The sequence below is a fragment of the Ochotona princeps genome, chromosome 2 (assembly GCF_030435755.1).
Source record: "Ochotona princeps isolate mOchPri1 chromosome 2, mOchPri1.hap1, whole genome shotgun sequence".
NCBI lineage: Eukaryota > Metazoa > Chordata > Mammalia > Lagomorpha > Ochotonidae > Ochotona > Ochotona princeps.
The window spans coordinates 16,599,738-16,615,914 of record NC_080833.1 but is presented as its reverse complement, the minus strand read 5'-3'; positions in this window follow the sequence as shown (position 1 = coordinate 16,615,914).

Sequence of the window (16,177 nt, the reverse complement as noted above, 5' to 3'; positions counted from 1 at the left end):
TCCATCCCTCCTCTGATGAAAAGCAAAGTTTCAACTACCTCCAAGTTTGATGTGCTCCGCACCTGTTCACTGAAGGTTGATGACTGTGAACCTGGGTTTGCCCAAGGCTACACAATAGTGGAAGCCACAGGCCTGGCACAATGGTTCAATGGCTAAATCCGCACCACGCCAGCGCCAGGATCCTATATGGCACTGGTTCATGTCTCAGCGGCTCCTTTTCCCATCCAGTTCCCTGCCTGTGGCCTAGGAAAGCAGTTGAGGACAGCCTAAACCCTTGGGGCCCTGCACCCACAAAGGAAATCCAGAAAAAGCTCCGGGCTCCTGGCCTCAAGTCAGCTCAGCTCTGGCCATTGTGGCCACTTGGAGAATGAACCAGCAGATGAAAGATCTTCCTCTCTGTATCTCCTTCTCCCTATAAATTTCACTTTCCAGTATAAATAAATAAATAAATAAATAATATTTTTTTAAAAAAGAAAGAAAATAGTTGAAAGGTGTTATCATTTAGAAAAGGCCAGGTTGGGCCCGGTGCCGTGGCCTAGCGGCTAAAGTCCTCGCCTTGAAAGCCCCGGGATCCCATATGGGCGCCGGTTCTAATCCCGGCAGCTCCACGTCCCATCCAGCTCCCTGCTTGTGGCCTGGGAAAGCAGTTGAGGACGGCCCAAAGCCTTGGGACCCTGCACCCGCGTGGGAGACCCAGAAGAGGTTCCAGGTTCCCGGCTTCGGATTGGCTCATCTCCAGCACCGGCTGTCGCAGCTTACTTGGGGAGTGAATCATCGGACGGAAGATCTTCCTCTCTGTCTCTCCTCCTCTGTGTATATCTGGCTGTAATAAAATGAATAAATCTTTTAAAAAAAAAAAAGAAAGAAAAGGCCAGGTTGAGTAGGAGGACAACTTGAAACACAGAAAGATAAACTGTGTGTGTGTACATAGAAACCTCAGATGGCGTCCTGTAAACATGTAACTTTCAGGTACCCATTACAATGTTGAAAAAGTTAAAATTATAAAAAACACACTATTCGTCCATTCCCCCACCCCCATCATGCCCTAATAGCTGAAAGGAGCGCCTCCCTAGGGTGGTAGATTGTGTGGGCTGGAAGGGTGCTGGTCAGAGAGGGCTCCTCCGCCACATCCAGCAGGTGGGCAGCCTCTGTGGTCGTCTCAGGAACTCCACCCAGCTCCGGGCCCCAACCCTCCCTGCACTAACCGTTTCTCAGAACTTGTGGAGGTGGTTTAAGGACATGGAGCAGGTAAACATTTTTAGAAAAAGATTTTTTTTTTCATTGCAAAGGCATGAAAGACAGTCTTCCATCTTCTGGTTCATTCCTCAAGTGGCCACAACCACTCGGGCTGAAGCCAGAAACCGGAGCTTTTTTCAGGTTTCCCTCATGGGTGCAGGGTCCCAAGCAGGGAGCTGGTTAGTAAGTGGAGTTGCCAGGTACCCTATGGAGTGCTGCCCTGAGCAAGTACATTTAAAAAAAAACAGCAATTATTGGAAGAAAGGCACTGTTTCCTTAGAGTTTCTTGTGCTTGGCTGCAAGGCAGGGCCTGCGGGCCCTGTGTGGGCAGCTGTGTTGTACACAGCTGTGGCTGCTGTCACCCTCCCCCAAGGGGCTCCTGCTTCTGAACTGACTGCATTCATCTTTGTTTCACTTCCCCCAGCACGGTGGCTTGGCTGTTTACTCAAGGATGGGATCTTTTTGGGGTTCATACACTGAGCTCACCCTCTTCAAAGATAGTAATGTAAGTGGGAGGTGACCGCTCCAGGGCAGGATTGATGTCTGACAGCCTGAGTCCCCCCACCTTTCAGGCCAGCTGTGGGGCAGCTGCTGAAGCTGTCACCTGCAGTGCCAATATTATATAGACACTGGTTTGAGTTCCAGCTATTCCACTTCCAATCCAGCTCCCCGCTAATGTGCCTGAGAAAGCAGTAAATTGAGCCCCTGAATCCACTCAGGAGACCCAAAAAAAAACTTCTGGCTTTGGACCAAGTCAGTCTGGTCGCTACATCTATTTGAGAAATGAATCTGGGTGGGGGGAATCCCAGTACCTATGAAATTGTGTCATGTAATGCAATGTAATTAATGAATAAATGAATATTAAAGAAAAAAAAAGAAAAAAAAAAAGAAATGAATCAGTGAATGTAATTTTTCCTACCTTTCTCCCTCTGTAACCCTTCTTTTCAGATAAATAATAATAATAAAAATAAAGAATGCATGCCTTTCAAGGATGCCTTGAAGATGGATAAAACTTTCCACGAAGTTAAGGCCGTCAGAACTGACCCCTCTGAGACCCTTGGTCTGAAGCCGGAAGACTGAAACAGGCCCACAGAGAAGAGGCCAGTGAGAATTTAAAATTTTCAGGGGGGAGAAAATAGCTCCCATAAAAAGTAACAAGTATACACTTCGATACTTTGAAACTTTGTGAATTTACAACAGTGTATCCACATATCTCCCCTTGTTTGATGTTTGTTACAACACTAACAATTTGAACTGGCCTATTGATAATTTTCATTTGTGTGAGCCCCAAGAGCCATGGCTGTGGCTTCAGCAGGGCCTGGTCCCTACACACATAAAACACTCCTGCAGAGTTGAGTGGAAGCTTCGCCCCTCAGCATCCCAGCATCTCTGTGCAGGTTAAGAGTTGGTGTATGAAAATACTGCCCAGGGCCTGGCATGATAGCGTAGCGGTTAAGGTCCTCACCTTGAACGCACCAGGATCCCATATGGGCGCCAGTTCTAACCCCAGCAGCTCCACTTCCCATCCAGCTCCCTGCTTGTGGCCTGGGAAAGCAGTCAAGGATGGCCCAAAACCTTGGGACCCTGCACCTGCATGGGAGACCCGAAAAGAAGTTCCTGGCTCCTGGCTTTGGTTTGGCACAACTCCGGCCACTACGGCCACTTGGGGAGTGAACCATGGACGGAAGACCTTCCTCTCTGTCTCTCCTCTCTGTACATCTGCCTTTCCAAAAAAATGAATTAATTAAAAAAAATAGTGCCCAGATGGCTTAATGGCTAAATCTGCACCAGGTAGGCGCCAGGATCCTATATTGGCACCTTTTTGTGTCCTGGCTGTTCCGCTTCCAATCCAGTTTCCTGCTTGTGGCCTGAGAAAGCAGCAGAGGGTGGCCCAAAGTCTTGGGACGCTGCACCTGCATGGAAGACCCGGAAGATCCTGGCTCACGACTCCAGCCACTGTTGCCATTTAGGGAGTGAACCAGTGGAGGGAAGAGCTTTCTGTTTCTTCTCTCCTTAAAACCTGCCTAATAAAAATAAATAAATTGGGGCTCGGCAGCGTGGCCTAGTGGCTAAGGTCCTCGCCTTGATCCCATATGGCCGCTGGTTCTAATCCCAGCAGCTCCACTTCCTCTCTCTCTCTCCTCCTCTCAGTATATCTGACTTTGTAATAAAATAAATAAATAAATTTTTGAAAAAAAAAGAAGGAAGACAACACCTGGCAGAAGGCTACCCCTTAATAGGAAACTTTGGGATCTCAGCCTGCCTTTGTACAGATGAGGAAAAGGACCTGGTGGGAGCCTCCAGGCACTGCCTTGCCCTCTGGCCTGGAAACTGAGAAAGGTATTTCTTGGGCCTTGTTGGGAATGCCCTGGAGCATGAAGTCATTAGAAGAAGTGTGAGCTGAGCTCAGCCTGGAGTGAAAGGCCCCGAGGGAGGGAAGGGGAAGGAGGAGAAAGTCGCTGACTGACGGGATGGATGAAGTTTTCATTCCCAATTCTGGCAGAACTTGGGCGTGTCCATAAGCTACCAGTTCTCCACAGGGTCTCTCTCATTTTTTTTTAAAAAAACTCTCCATAGTACACAAATTAGAATACAAAGCATCTTAGCATTGCTATCTTCATTGTCCCACCGAAGCAGTAAACAGAGGGTGAGGAGTGCAGATCAGTGGTTACCTGTCCTCAGAGGTACCTGGGGAGGCCAAGAGTCCGAATGCCAGAGCCACAGAAGCACACAAGCAAGAGAGCGAGCCCCTCCTCGCCATAAGCCTTTATGGGGGCTTGTGAAGGGAGTGGTTACACAGGTGATAGGTGAGAGTCACAGGTGGGCAGGAGGGAACACCCAGGTGTTGGGGGAGTGACTTCCAAGCTCGTGACCCTGAACTAGCTGCCTACCTCACCACAAGACCTTTCATCTGCTGGGTCACTCCCCAAACAGCCACAACAGCCAAGGCTGGGTCAGGCTGAAGCCAGGAGCCTGGAACTCCATCTTGGTCTGCTACATGGATGTTGGGGGTCCAGGCACTAGAGCCATATTTCGTTGCTTCCCAGGAGCCTTAGCAGGGAGCTTGATGGGAAACGGAGCAGCTGGAAGCCAAACTAGTGTTCCTCCGGAACATCATTATCATAGGCAACAGCTGAACCCATAGTGCCAGAATGCTAGTCCCTGGAAAGTCAGTGGTTTTTTTGTTTGTTTTGTTTTTGTTCGAGATTTATTTGTATTTGAAGGACAAAGTTACACAGAGAGAGCCACGGAGAGGGAGATCTTCATTTGATGGTTCACTCTCCAATGGCCACAACAGCCGGAGCTTGGCTGGTCTGAAGCCAGGAGCCAGGAGTTTCCTTCAGGTCTCCCATGTGGGTGCAGGGGCACAAGGAGCTGAGCCATTCTCCGCTGCTGTCCCAGATCATCGAGAACCAGCTGCCTCTGCGCTGGTTCCCCCATTTTTCTTTTTATTTATTTATTTTTTAAAGATATATCTGTCTTCCTTGGTAAGGCAGATCTACAGAGAGGAGAGACAGAAAGATCCTGCGTCTGTCAGCTCACTCCCCAAGTGGCCACAATGGCTGGAACTGAGCCGATCCAAAGCTAAGAGCCAGGAACTTCTTCCCGGTCTCCCCCAATGGCTGCAGAGTCCCATGGCCTTAGGCTGCCTTTCACTGATCTCCCAGGCCACAGGCAGTGAGCTAGATGGGAAGTGCAGCAGCCAATACATGAACTGGTGCCCACATGGGATGCCGATGCCTGCAAGGCAAGGACCCCACCCTAGGGCACTGCACCATACACCCCACCCTCCCATTTCTCTTAAGATGTCTTTATTTGAAATGCAGAATAATGGGATTACAAAGACTAGAGAGAGAGAGAGAATAATCTTCCATCTGCTGGTTTGTTCCCTAACGGCCTCAATGGCCAGGAGTGGTCAGACTAAAACCAGGAGCCAGGGGCTTCATCAGGATCTCCCATGTGGGTGGCAGTGGCCCAATCACTTGAGCCATCTGCTGCTGCTTTCCCAGGCCATTTGCAGGGAGCTGGATCAGAGGTGGAGTAGCCAGGAACTCAAACTGGTGTCCTTGTGGGATACTGACATTGCAGGCAGCGTCTTTACCTTCTATGCCGTAGCACCAGCCCCAAGTGTGTGCTACTCTCCTAACAACAGGGGAAACACTTCCCCTGCCGCTTTCTCCCCCACCCCTCACTTACCCACCCACTTGTTCAGAGGGATGTTGGGCCTTGACCTCATAGTACTGCAAAGGAGGGAATGACAGGTGAGAGCCAGTGGAAGGCCGCTCCAGGTGAGAGCCAATGGGAGGCTGCTCTAGGTGCAGCAACAGCAGGTGTGAAGAGACTGGCAAGGTGATGACAGTGTCTGCAGGCGGGAGGGACAGGGAGCTGCTGTACTTACAGGAGCTCCCCCGCCTCCCCCGCCCCACAGTGCAAGTGAAGACACCTTAAGGCACCCACACACTTTTTAACATTTATTTATTTTTAAAGATTTACTTTATTTTTATTGGAAAGTCAGATATACAGAGAGCAGTAGAGAGAAAAAGGAAAATCTTCGGTCTGCTGATTCCCCAAGTGAGCGCAACAGCCGGAGCTTCGCCGATCCACAGCCAGGAGCCAGAAGCTTCCTCTGGGTCTCCCACACGGGTGCAGGGTCCTAAGACTTTGGCCCATCCTCTGCTGCTTTCCCAGGCCACACGCAGGGAGCTGGATGGGAAGTGGAGCTGCCGGGATTAGAACCGATGCCCATATGGGATCCTGGTGCCTACAAGGCAAAGACTTTAGCCTCTAGGCTACAGCACTGGTTCCTATATTTATTTATTTTTATTGGAAAGACAGATGCACAGAGAGAAGGAGAGACAGAGAGAAGAATCTTCTGTTCACTGGCTCAGTCTCCGAGTGACCACAATGGCCAAAGCTGAGCCAATCCAAAGCCAGGAACCAGGAGCTTCTTTAAGGTTTCCATGTGGGTGCGGTGTCCTAAGCTTTGGGCCATTATCTGCTGCTTTCCCAGGCCACAAGCAGAGAGCTGGATGGGAAGTGGAGCAGCCGGGACACGAACCAGTGCCCATATGGGATCCCGACACTTCGCAACGTGAGGAATTAGCCACTGAACCATTGCGCTGGGACCCGTATTCTGCCTGTGGGTCCCGATGACCGCAGTTGTGGGGCTGGAGTGATCTACCTTGAGCATAAGAAAAAGCAGGTCATCTGGGCGCGGGTGCAAGGCCTGCTCCTGAGGAACGCTGTGTGGGAAGCAGTGTGACCTCCTGCAGCTGTGCAGGACCCTCCTCTAAGAGGTCACTGTCACTGCGGTGGAAGGTCAGGCGTGACAGGCAACACCAGGGCAAGACCATTCAGGAAAGCAGAGGTGCCCTAACTAGGCCATTGATCCAGAGACCCATGTGGTGTTAGAGACGTTCCCCTAGATACGAGCCCCTTCACCTGGGGTTTACAGTGACGTCAGTATCATGGGAGATGCTTAGTGCGCTGAGCAGAGGCAGAGCCTTGAGCATTTTCTCAATGAAGCAGTAGCCATACGGGCAGCAGGTTACACCACCACCCGTGATCCCATGTGAGCACCTGTTCGAGTCCCTGCTACCCCTGCTACTCCATTGCTGACCCAGTTCCCTGCTAATGTACCTGGGAGTGCAGCAGATAGCCCATGTGCGCCTGAGTGCCTGCTTACCCATGTGGGAGTCCCCGATGGGGTTAGAGCCATTTGGGGGAGTGAACTAGTAGATGGGAGATCTCTCTCTCTGTAACTTTCCCTTTCAAATACACCTTAAAGGGCACACAACGGCGGCTTGGCCCAGCGGCTAAAGTCCTCACCTTGAACGTGCCAGGATCCCATATGGACGCTGGTTCTAATCCCGGCAGCTCCACTTCCCATCCAGCTCCCTGCTTGTGGCCTGGGAAAGCAGTGGAGGACAGCCCAAACCTTTGGGACTCTGCACCCGTGTGGGAGACCTGGAAGAGGTTCCTGGTTCCCGGCTTCGGAATGGCATAGCACCGGCCGTTGCGGCTCACTTGGGGAGTGAATCATCGGATGGAAGATCTTCCCCTCTGTTTCTCCTCCTGTCTGTATATCTGACTTTGTAATAAAAAAATAAATAAATCTTAAAAAAACAAACAAACAAAAGGACCGGCTTTTGGGGTTGTTTTATCACTGTGACCATTTTTCAGGAAGGGAAACTGAGGTGAGGGGTGCAATGGTAGAACAGGCTCAGGCAGCACTTGGGATCCCTGCATCCTGGTTTATCACCCGGGTCAAGTCCTCACTCCTCCAGGTTGCCTGCAAAGGTGTCTGGGAGGCAGCAGAGGGTGACCCCAAGTACTTGAGTCCTTGTCATTCAAGCAGGAGACCATGATGGAGTTCCTGGCTCCTGGCTAAAGCCTAGCTCACTCCCAGGGGTTGTGGGCATTTGGGGAGTGAACCAGAGGATGGAACATTTCTCTCTTTCTTAGTTATTTGCTTAAAAAGTAAATAAATACAATTTAACAAACTTTTAAAATGAAACTAGACTTGGTAGCCGCCGATCCTGCATGCTGTCAAGCGCCAGGATCCTTCTTGGTAAATGCGCCCCGTCACTTACAGGAATCTTTGTTTCCTGGAAACAGCTCAATTCTGCATTTACTTCTTAGTTTGAATGGAGCAGGACACAATCAGACCTCTTGCTGTCTGTTTCCTCATCTAAGTGAGGAACTGTGATTCTTGTGTATGCTGGTAGTTAATAATGCTTGGGCAAAGGCCTGCAGGATGGGGACGAGATACTGTGCTTGGAAACGGGGCGGGCTTCACTCCCGTGAGTCTCTGCTGCATGGCCACCCTGGGTTTGAGGCTGGGCCTCCTCGGGGTGTGTGCGCATCTTCAAACCTAGACACCCTTCACTTGAGAGGCCTGAATCCTCCAGCTCCCAGAGGGTGAGCCAAAGATGAGGAAGGGAGAAAAGGGACCTCCACAGGGATGTTCAGTCCCAGGAGTCCTCAGGAAAGCACAGTGCAACATCGTCTCAGCCCATCAGACTGGGCCAGGACCTGGAGGGAGCCTGGGCCTGCAGAGCAACCAACAGTGGCTAGGGCCTGTGGGGGCTCCAGGGACTGGCAGGCACTTAGCAAATATTTTGCTAAATGGAGCACTGAGAGGCAGGAGCCACGATAGCCAACTGGCAGCTGTGGGCTCCCCCAGGGCCTGCTGGCAGGTGCTGCTTACCCTCCCACTGTTTGCAAAATCAAACGAATTGCCAAAAGTTTAAAATTAGGAGATTTCACAATTTATCTTGGAAAACAGTAAGCACTGGCAAGTCCTAGGCTAGCCTCCACGGGCCAACACGTGGCTGGACTGAGTGCTGCGGCTCACCGCATTGCGCCCCACCCCACCTCCAGTGCCGGGCTGCTCCACACACTTCCTGTGTCTGCTCCTCCACACTGGAGAGCAAAGGGGATCCGCCTGCATGGATGAAACCCCGACACTGGCACTGCCAACTCTGGCATGGTGCCAAGGCGACAGTTCAGCAAGTTCTCCACACCCTATTGTCCCCAGCCTTGAAACCCTGCGGGCTTGATGCTGTGTCAGTGTTTTTCCCACAAGGGAGCTAAGACTCAGAGAAGTTCCAAGATATGCCAAGTGGGCAGTGAAGCTGGAACGTGAACAGAGAAATCTTCAGGCCAGCTGAAAAGCACCAACATGAGTTTTGTTAAAGCTTTATTTTATTTATTTATTTATTAAGATTTACTTACTTTTATTGTAAAGTCAGATATACAGAGAGAGGGAGAGACAGAGAGGAAGATCTTCTGTCCGCTGATTCATTCCCCATGTGGCCGTAACAGGCTGATGCTGAGCTGATCCCAAGTGCAGTGTCCCAAGGCTTTGGGCCGTCCTTGACTGCTTTCCCAAGCCACAAGAAGTGAGCTGGATGGGAAGCAGGGCTGCCGGGATTAGAACCGGCAGTCATATGGGATCCCGGTGCATGTGAGGCAAGGGCTTTAGCTACTAGGCTATCGTGCTGGGCTCAAGACTTTCTTTTCTTTTTTTTTTTTTTTTAAGATTCATTCATTTAAAATGCAGCATTACAGAGATAGGGAGAGAGACAGAGAGACCCTCCAGCTGCTGGTTCACTCACCAAGTGGCCACAATGGCAGGGGCTGGGCCAGGCGGAAGCCAGGAGTTTCTTACATGTTTGCCTTGTAGGTGCTGGTTCCCAAGGACCTGGGTCATCCTCTGCTGCTTTCCCAGGTACATTAGTAAAGAGCTGGATTAGAAGTGGAACTGCCAAAAGGCTGGCATTGCAGGCAGAAGCTCTAGCCACCACAGCACAGTGCCAGCCCCAGCAGAGGCAGTGTTTTACATGGGCTGAGTGCTCTGCTTCTCGGTTCCACCCTCCGAATCGGGAACAATCATGATCTCCATCTCACCTGTGAAGAAACGGAAGCACAGAGATGAATGACTGCTCAGAGGTCGCACAGGTAGAGCTGGGCTTGGTACCGGGGGTCCCAGCTGAGCCTGAATCTGATGCCAATCTGCCCACCTCTGGCACTGGGGCAGAGCATGACCCCACCTCCCCAGGTCATTGCCCGCATCCACCCTGACAGGCCAGTGCCAGTATTAGCCTCTCAGCACCACCACCACATGCCCCAGGCAGGCTGTTTTATTGAGAAAAGTGATTTATTTGGGCTAGCAGTTCTGCACCTCCACGCCTAAACTTCCTGGTGCCGCACAGTGAGAGCAGGCGTGCTCTCTCTCCCTCCTTACAAAGCCACAAGGATTGGGCTGATGTGTTGGCTCAACCGCAAGCACCAGGATGCCATGTGGGCACTGGTTCTAATCCCAGCAGCACTGCTTCCCATCCAGCTCACTGCTTGTAGCCTGAAAAAGCAGTGGAGGACGGCCCAAAGCCTTGGGACCCTGCACCTGCGTGGGAAACCTGGAGGAGCTCCTGGCTTCTGGCTTCGGATTGGCTCAGCTCCAGCTGTTGCAACCATTTGTGGAGTGAACCAACATATGGAAGATCTTTGTCTCTCCTCTCTGTAAATCTGCCTTTCCAAAAAAACAAAACAAAACAAAACAAAACAAAACAAAATAAAGCCACAAGGATCCCATCACGGGGCTGCATCCTCAGCATCTCAGATAATCTAATGCCCCACCTCTACTAGTAAGCTGGATGAAGCTTCCTCCCTCTTAATGCCAAGAGCAGACCCGGGGATTAAACTCCCATGAGTGCTAGGGCACGAACCACACTCAGCCTGCAGCACTACCCCTCTCCCAAGACAGAAACAGGCTGTATTTTGCTTTTAATGACAAAATGAGATGTCACATCCCATCCAATACTACGCTTTCCCCTCTCTCAACACACGCCAAGCACTCCCTCCTGCTTGGGTTGCCTCCAGTTATCTTTATCCCGTTTGAAGAAAAAGTTAAACTTTCACCTGAATTTGCACACTTGGCAGGTGTTGTGGCAAAGGCTGATGTTTGGGACATCTGGATTCCATACTGGAATGTTGGTTTGAGTCCTGACTGCCCTGTTTCTGATCTAGCTTCCTGCCAGTGCACTTGGGAAGGCAGCAGAAGATGGCCCAAACACTTAGGTTCCTGTTACCCATCGGGGAGACCTGGATAGAATTTCAGGCTTCAGCGTGGCTCAGGCTCTCTTGCATGTGTTCAACAGATGGAAGATCGCTCTTTTTCATTCTCTGTCACCATGCTTTTCAAATAATAAACAATTAGATAAAACTTTCAAAAAAAAAAAAGGTTTTATTTATTTAGGCCTGGCGTGATAACGTAGTGGTTAAGGTCCTGGCCTTTAACGCCCTGGGATCCCATATGGGCACCGGTTCTAATCCCGGCGACCCCGCTTCCCATCCAGCTCGCTTCTTGTGGCCTGGGAAAGCAGTGAAGGATGGCCCAATGCTTTGGGACCCTGCACCCGTGTGAGAGACCCGGAAGAGCTCCTGGCTTTGGATTGGCTCAGCCACTCTGAAGCCTGGAACTCTATCCAGGGTTGGCATAATCCTGGGCCACTTGGTCGCACCCTACAGGAAGATGTCCTGCTCACCTGCTCATTGGGGCCAAATGGCGTCACCTCTCTGGGCCTCCTCTTAAAAGGCATTCACCTGGATGACTGGAAACACCTTCACTGTGCCAGGAATGCACCTGCTGGGACAGGTGGCAAGGCAGCTGGCACGAGGTGAGCCCCCAGCATTTCATTTCCTTCCCCTGCTCAATCCCCACCAAGCCGAGGGGCTGGCAAGTGAAGAAGTAAGTTGCCTTGTCCAAGCCCTTGGATGGATGCTGACGGCTCCGGGAGGCAGTCGAGCTCCCTGGGGACCACACTGCTCTGCTGTGGGCTCACAGCTGTTCCACAGCTGTTCCGCAGCACCAGCGGTCTCGCCTGCTTCAGGCTTTGCTCACTACTCCCTGTCTCACAATGCCCTGCACGCCTCCCCATCCCACCACTCCACCAGCCGGCTCTCCCAGGGCTTGGCTGAAAAGCCGCTCTCTGTGAAAACCTCTTCCCGGTTCTAACAGGTTACCTGCTCTCTTTCCAACCTAAGCGGACGCTGAGCCTCAGTCCTGATTTTAGGCTGTGGTGCCTTGGGCTCCCTGACTTCCTGGGAGGTGAAGATTCTCAGATCCTCAATTCTCTCTCTTTTGCCAGAAGGGCAATTTATTATTTTTTAACTCACTTTTTTTCTTTTGAAAAAAATTTTATATGATTTTATGACACAGTTTCATAGTTCTGAGATTCCCCCAGCCCCTCCACAAGCCATTCCCATATTGAATTCCTCCATATTATTACAGTATTACAGATCATATCCTGTCATGATTCCTTCATTGCGGGTATGGACCCTGCAGAGAGTCCAGCATTCCATTTCCAGATAAATTCAACAGTTTCATTGGGAGACCTTCCTTGGTCTGAAATAGAGCTGGTAGAATATCATCTCCTCCAATGAGATGTCACTACGCATTTTCAACAACAGGAAGAAGCATCAAAATTAACCACATCATGAAGCCAATGAACATGGTATTGAGTGACCAGCATGTTAGAAAATGCAAGTTCTTAACCACATCCTGTAACTACTTCCTTGACATCTCAGTTTTAGTATATACACAACCAGCTGCTGTAAACCCTTTTTTTTCTCCCAAGCTAACATGTTTTTGAGTTTAACCTAAATCAGAGTGGCACAGGAACAGTGGAAGCATCAACAGTAACATCCATCATATATATATAACAGCTAAGTACAAACTTAACATCAAAGTTTCTATACTGTTACATCTTGTTTAGCATTAACAGTCATAAACTGATAAAGTTTTTGGGGGGAAGAAAATTAAGTCACAATTTAAACTTTGCAGTATATAGTGATTAAGCATGGTTTTACAGCACTTTGCATTTTAGCAATTGAAGAATAGAAAAGTTTTAGGCAGGTGAGCAGGGAAATCCCAAACAACCCAGTGAGTGAGGAAGAATTTAACTCTACATCCTACCTAGCAAAGTCCAGGAGAAGCAAATAGGGAGCCTGCCCAGTAAGTACAGGCTGAGCGATTATAGGCTAATTGGCCTTTTCCTGGCTGTTCCAGACTTTCTGTATCTATATCTATGTCTGTCTCTGTCTATCTGAAAAGCCAGATGGGAAGCCTGATCAGTAAGGTACAAGCTGAGCGAATATCAACTAGCTGACCTTTATTAGTATCTGTCTATCTGAACTAATTTTGGGGCTCACAAGCAACCCTGATGGTTGGTGTAAGAGAGGCCTGGGAGCCAAGGTTAGAACTAGATAAGGACCAGAGAAAGCTCCTCTCCTGAGTTCAAAAGGAGATTTACAACCCTTTTATCTCTGAGTAAGTACCACCTGGGGCTCCTGGCTGTAGTTCTGAAGTCACCAGACCCTATGAGAGGGTTTAGGGCTGCTACCATCCCGTGTGGGAAATTCAATAGGAAGTGAGTGAACTCAGAGTTCTCAGCCTCCAAGGGAGATCCTCAATTCTCATATAAAATGCCTTACATAAAGTTCGCATTTTATTTATGAAATCCTCCCATCTCATATACTTTTTATCTCCTTTAGGTAACTTGAATACCTGATGCAAGGTAAATACTATGAAAATGTTACGTTGTATTAGAGAATAATGACAAGAAAAAAGTCTACATACTCAGTACATATGCAATTTTACTTTCAAATAGTTTTTCAAAAGATTTATTTATTTTATTTGAAAGAGTTACAGAGAGGGAGAGAACAACAGAGCTTCCGTTGGCTGGTTCACTTCCCAAATGGCTGCAACAGCCGGAGCCAAGCCAATCTGAACTCAGGGACCAGGAGTCTCTTCTGGGTTTCCCACATGGGTGCAGGGTCCCAAGGTTTAGGGTCATTCTCTGGTGCTTTCCCAGAGCATAAGCAGGGAGCCAGATCAGAAATGGAACAGCCAGGACACAAACCGCTGCCCATATGGGATGCTGGCACTTGCAGGCTGAGGGTCATCCTGTACACCACCATGCCAGCCCCTCAGATCAATCTCAATCTGGGTGCCACTCACTTGTTTTATTTTTAAAGATTTATTTATTGGGGCTAGTGGCTAAATCCTTGCCTTGCATCCGCTGGGAGCTGGATGGGAAGCAGAGATGCCAGGACATGAACCAGTTGCCCATACGGGATTCTGGCACTTGCAAGGTGAGGATTCAGCCACTAAGCCAATGCAGCGGGCCCTGAAACGACTTTTCCCAACCTCTTTGCCTGCTTCACTACCATCTTGAGATTTAAGTCCAATGGATTTCTCTGACCTCCCACCCACCTCATGTGGTTCTCTCAGAACCACCCACACAAACCCCAGCTCGTCATTCATCATGTGTAACTTTACATGGCATACAGACAAGACATTAACCAACACTGAGTAAAGGGACCAAGTTGTTTTCTGACCCGTATACAGCCAGTCTTTCTGGCTGTAAGAAGGAATGCTGGGTAGAAACCAAAGCACGAAGATGGTGGATCAGAGCTTGGCCTGGGGAGCCTGACTGGCTCTGTGGCTGCCCCGCTGTCTTGGCTCTGTGCTAGTCCTGCCATGCAGCAGCTGACCACCTTGTCCCCCAGTCTCTTCATCTGCCCTATTCTTAACCAGCTTGTGCAGAGGATCAAGAGTTCATGATCCATTGCTTCACATACAGCCAGTGATTAGGGACAGCTATTTTTACAAAAAGATTTATTTTTATTTTTATTACAAAGTCAGATATACAGAGAGGAGGAGAGTCAGAGAGGAAGATCTTCCATCCGATGATTCACTCCCCAAGTGAGCACAATGGCCGGTGCTGCGCCGATCCACAGCCAAGAGCCAGGAACTTCCTCCAGGTCTCTCATGAGGGTGCAGAGTCCCAAGGCTTTGGGCCATCCTTGACTGCTTTCCCAGGCCACAAGCAGGGAGCTGGATGGGAAGTAGAGCTGTGGGGATTAGAACCGGCGCCGATATGGGATCCTGGGGTGTTCAAGGCGAGGACTTTAGCCGCTGGGCCACGCCACCAGTTCCTATTTTTTTTTTTTAATTGTATGTTGTTTCATAGACACTGGGTTCTCCCCCTGCCCCTCCAAGTTCCCTCCCTTCCCCACTGATCTCCCTTCCTGTTTTACAATGGGTATCTTTGATGAATTTCCACAAGTCCATCACGCTGCCACTGAGGTGTCTCCCAACAATGCAGCCACGGACAGTTGGAGAGTCCAATATCTAACTGTCAGGACATTATCAGCCATTTCACTGTGATTCCATCCTTGTACTGCATGCATGGAGACATACTTCTCTGTTTCTGCCTGAACATGTTAATTTCCACTACACTTCAATTATGCATCCCTTTCAATACAGAGCCAGTGTACACGGTCCACCATGGGGAGAAAAAAATACAGGACCTTCATCCACATGAAGTTAATAAACTTGTAACAAAGCTATCACTGCGACGCTAAGGTGGTGAAAGTGTCAAGAATCTTCATGTGGGCTGTTGGCCATCACAGTAGTCCACATGTGTTGCTATCGGCTCCATGTACTAAGTCCACTGCTGCCGGAGAACAGCAAGTGGCACCCGTGAACAGGGACTTGAAAGAAGAGAGAAAGTGTGATGGAGACCCCCAACAGAAAGACAATTTCCTGAAAGATCCTTCAAAAACCTTTAGGTTTCCCCTACTGCTTATCTGGCCTCAGAAGTGCAACAGCTCCTTTGAATACAACCCTGCCCTTGGAAAAAATGGACTCCCCAGTGGAACTGCCTCAAAGAATGGAAAATCTTTATTTATTTACAGATAAAAATGTTCAAAAATGAGGACTGCTTAACTAACATTCTTTTTGTTCCACGACAGGTCAGGGGTGCAGAGAAATCCTCCACCTTCTTAGAATGTTTGAGGAAGATTTTAAGTATAATCTATTAAGACATTAGGAAAAATGGTAGGGGCTTGCAGTGGGACCCAAGAGCACCCTGACAGCCTCTTAAAGGTGGTCACGTGCACAGAGCAGGAGGGGATCCCCTAGCAGAGCAGGAGGAGAGGAGGACTGCATCTCTGGTCCAGTGAGACCCCTGGGGGCCTACCAAGTGCTTTCGCTGCAGAAGCAGCAGACACCTCATCAAGGAGTGTCAGAAAGGACACTCAGGGTCATGTCCCAACTGCCAAGGAGATCACTGGAAATTTGACTGCTCATGAAGGCTGAGAACTCCGGGGTCAACCATTTCCTATTGGATTTTCCACACGGGATTGAAGCAGTCCAGGACTCTCCTCAGTGGGTCTGGTGCAACACCAGGAGCCGGGGCTCCTGTGAAAGCTACTCGACACGGCCTCTCCCACCTGAGCGGGAAATCCGCTGCTTGCTGCTAAGGCAACTTCAGTCCTCCGATTTCCCCCACCCAATGGTCCAATGAGACCCTGTTGGCTTACTTTGTAGACACAGTTACTATTACGATATCACAGCTAGTCTGATCACTTG